Source organism: Cebus imitator, unplaced genomic scaffold (assembly GCF_001604975.1).
Source record: "Cebus imitator isolate Cc_AM_T3 unplaced genomic scaffold, Cebus_imitator-1.0 Scaffold215, whole genome shotgun sequence".
Classification (NCBI taxonomy): Eukaryota; Metazoa; Chordata; class Mammalia; order Primates; family Cebidae; genus Cebus; species Cebus imitator.
The window spans coordinates 1,875,041-1,879,191 of NW_016107530.1; the positions used below are offsets into that span (position 1 = coordinate 1,875,041).

The following is a 4,151-nucleotide window of genomic DNA, read 5'->3' on the forward strand; positions in this document are numbered from 1 at the left end:
AACAAGAGCGAAACTCCGTCCCAAAAAAAAAAAAAAAAAAAAATCAAGAGATAGTATATTTAAAAACCATTATAAGGAACTAAGAAAGAAGATGCTTGCAAAACTCTTATAAATATATACATACAGACTAACACTTCAAAGGCAGCAGGGACCATGAGGGAGAAGGTATCCTTCAAGCCTAGACATTGAATTAAAAAAAGAAATAAAGCATTTGGCATGTAACCTCAATTTTCTATTAGGAATTGTTGACAATTCTCCAGCTATGTCTCATGTATTCTCCTTTAAACAGATACAAGATAAATAAGCAGCAAGTGTTTCTAATGCACTCAGAAAAGAAGTCTAAGCGGTGTCTCTCTCTCTCTCACCTCCATAAAAAGGGGAAAAAAAGGAAAAAACAGAAGAGAGTTAACAAAAAAAGTGTTTTTCTCTGTCTCTTATTATTTCAACTTAGGAAGGTAAGGTCATGTTTTATTGACTGAATTAGAGAACATTCATGAAAGAACTTCCGTTTTAAACATCTGTTCTTCTTGGAGACTGTGGATGAGGAGACAGACTCCTGAAAAACTCTATGGCAAATAACCCAGAGGAAACTAAAAGCTGCCTAACTCTGTCCTCCCAGGACACTGGTGGTAGCCAAACCACATTCAGTGTGTACAACCATCAAATCCCTGAAGTGCTAAGAAACCAACAGAGACGATTTTTACATTAACAAAACAAACAGAGCCAGGCATGGTGGCTCAATCCCACCACTTTGGGAGGCTCAGGTGGACAGATCATTCGTGGTCAGGAGTTCAAGACCAGCCTGACCTACATGGTGAAACCCGTCTCAACTGAAAATACAAAAATCAGCTGGGCACGGTGGCAGGCGCCTGTAATCCCAGCTACTTGGGAGGCTGAGGCAGAAGAACTGCTTGAACCTGGGAGGTGGGGGTTACAGTGAGCCAAGATCATGCCACTGTACTCCAGTGTGGACAACAGAGCAAGACTCTGTCTCAAAAAAAAATCTTAAACACTAATTTAACTAAAGTTTTTCTGCCATTCACCAATAAACTGTCCTGCTTAGGCTCTCTTCCTCTATAACCAGATTAACTAACTTTCTCCATGCTAACTTTACCCCGTCTGATCTGTAAATTGTCATACACAACACACAATCAACCTACAGAGTCTCCAAACCACGCAAGATCCCCCCACCTTTTTTTTTCTGAGATGGAGTCTCACTCTGTCGCCAGGTTTGAGAGCAGTGGCGCCATCTCAGCTCACTGTAACCTCTGGCTCCCAGGTTCAGGTGATTCTCCTGTCTGTCTCCTGAGTAGCTGGGATTACAGAGGAACGTCACCACACCCAGCTAATTTTTGCATTTTTAGTAAAGACGGGGTTTCACCATGTTGGCCAGGATGGTCTCAATCCAATCTCTTGGTTGGCCAGGATGGTCTCGATCTCTTGACCTCATGATCCACCCGTGTCTGCCTCCCAAAGTGCTGGGATCATAGGTATGTGCCATCACACCCGGCTGCAAGATGCCTCTTATAAAACCGTCTTTAAGACTACTATCCTCAAAAGGCTTCTGCAGAATAGCCTTAGTGCCAATTTACAGGCTAGTCACTTTTTCTTCTTACTGTTCCAGAGAGCAGGCCTCCGGAGAGCTACAGGGAGCTGTGCACAGGTCTGTCGTGCATGCTGCACTATCCACCTGTGCCCGCTTTCCTTGTCAGGCTGTAGCTGGCTTAGGTCAGGCAGAGGCACTCCCTCCACACGGTGCACTGCCTTGAGGATGTGGACTACTGCCTTCCTCAGGCTTAGAATTCAGTCCCTTGCCAGCAAAATGCACCCAACATCAAAACTGAGGTACACTTTCTACTACATATGTATTGGCAGCTGATGAATCTGAGATTAAAGTTGAATCTCCTACAAAATGTCAACATATGTTGTGTTACTCTAAGTAAATGCCATCTTCCTCAAACACAAGGCAAAGTGTTTGAACACCCTTAACTACGTTTTTCAAGCATTTCTCATATATAATAATGAAGTCCTCTGGCTAGTAACTGAAGTTAGAGTGTTAAATAAATGACATTTGTTGGTTCAGAAGTTATTGAGTAAACTCAGCCCAAGAATACAGAGTTAGAAATTTTATGACATGGTCAGATGCTGGCTTTCCTTCCCAGAACTCTACTTACTCCTCCCAAGGGAACCAGATTAAAAAAGCAGCTCCCTTCGCTATATTCTTATAAGTAGAGTTCACTCCAAGCGGATTATTTTACCTTTTCCCTGCCTTCTTCTTCTTTCCAAACCCATCCTTTATGAAATTCTGCCCCAGTAAACCAATCACAGCAACTATCCAAGAGGCAGAAAGGAAGAGCTACAGCACGGACAAAATTTCAGACCATCACAGTTAGTTCCCCTCTGTTGCCCTTGTTATGGTTAACAGCATACTTCTCCATGGCTGATGAGACGGCTGTGCAGGAAAAGAAAGGCAAAGAGAAAGGGTAAAAGAGATCTTTAAGTTTCTGCTCATTCGGCAGAGCACAACTCTCCTAAAAGGGGACAGTTCAGCACCTAGAAAGGAAATAAGGTAGTGGAAAGAATATTAGCTAGCATTCCAGAGGTAGAAAAGTCTCTTTAAATGTTTGCAAACTTCCTTTCCTAGTAAGATAAGCATCTTAAAAGAGTTGAGGAAAAAACTGGAATAGTGATCAGCATACTATATTTTGAGGGAGCCACAGAAAATAATTAGCTGTATAACACTAACAAGTTACTTAACTTCTCTGGGTCCCAGTTTCTCTCAATAATAAAATGAAAGCATTAGGTCTCTTCCAGCTCACTAGTGTTATAAAAGTCAAGCCAACTATAGTAACTTTACCTTCCTTTGAGGGTAGAAGTAGCTTCTCAATGGAAGAACTAAATATCATCCCTACTCCTCCACAGGCTGATAGAAAAATAAAATAAAATCCAAGAACTTTTTTTTTTTTTGCCCTGGAATTTACCCAACAAAAAGTTTCTTATTCCTTCATAACAAGAAAGGGTACTCTTCTAACAATGTGAGAAATCCAGAAGGTTTCAGCCAGTGTGTTTTCACCCACTTCTTACTTCCCAAACCACAGGAAGGCAATTTTGAGAAACCTCAAGGGTAAGCTGTAACCTCTGAACCCCAATGAATAAAGGACTCTTAAAGGGGAAAGGGGGAGAAACTTTAAGTTCAGTATGCTGTGAATGTCCCTGCTCAGTCTGATCATTTAGGGCATTTGGTCCACCAACTGCTGTTATGCCAGAATGCTCTAACATGTATGTGACCCTCCAGGTTTCCAGGATTTTGAGGCAGGAAATGTTAATCCCCTCCCTTACCACTAAATAGAGATTTCCAACACAAGCCTCCCACTCATTTTTCTAAATGTTTTCAACTCTGAAATATATGTTAGCACTTGACTCTACTCTTCCAGAACTAAAAATCTGTCTGCCAGTACCCCCAAATCATTTTAAACCTATTCAGACCAAGGACTGTACTTCCTACTTTTGTCTGTTGTCTCCTTTTGTGCAAAGCACTCCCTGGGTGCACAAAATTCACTATTGATACCTAACCATATTAATTCAGGCATCTGGAGGTAGCCAGATAACAAACTACTGCACCCTGGTTGAGGGAAATAAAATTACATAGTAAGAGGAAGATGAATGTAGCATTAGATATACACAAACCATCAGAGGGGGAACTTAAATCAGTAAGTACACAACACCTAAACAGCATTAATTGCTGTAATAGTGATTAAAGCCAATTTCAACAGTACTATATCCTTATAAACATATTAAATAAGACCTCGTGTTAAAAATCCAAATATTACGATGGGTTCTCCCAATAAATACATTAAGGAGCCAGGATGACAAGTATTTAAATACAAAACAAAAAACTGTGTAGAAACACTCTGGAGGGAAGTTAAGTGATAACTGAGAAAACAGTGGTGATTGAGTGTGTTAGGAGGAGGGGCAAATGAATCAGTATTTCTAGCAGAATCTTTCCAAGCACTTTAAAAATTAATCCCGGCTGGCCGGGCGCGGTGGCTCAAGCCTGTAATCCCAGCACTTTGGGAGGCCAAGGCGGGTGGATCACGAGGTCAAGAGATCGAGACCATCCTGGTCAACATGGTGAAACCCCGTCTCTACTA

At 41.5% G+C, this 4,151-nt stretch overlaps 1 protein-coding gene across 1 annotated transcript in view; it reads right to left on the reverse strand.

The window, feature by feature from the left end:
- Window positions 1-4,151, reverse strand: part of EIF4EBP2 (eukaryotic translation initiation factor 4E binding protein 2) — a 23,186-nt gene that overhangs the window by 15,954 nt on the left and 3,081 nt on the right. The gene's annotated exons all lie outside the window — the stretch shown is intronic.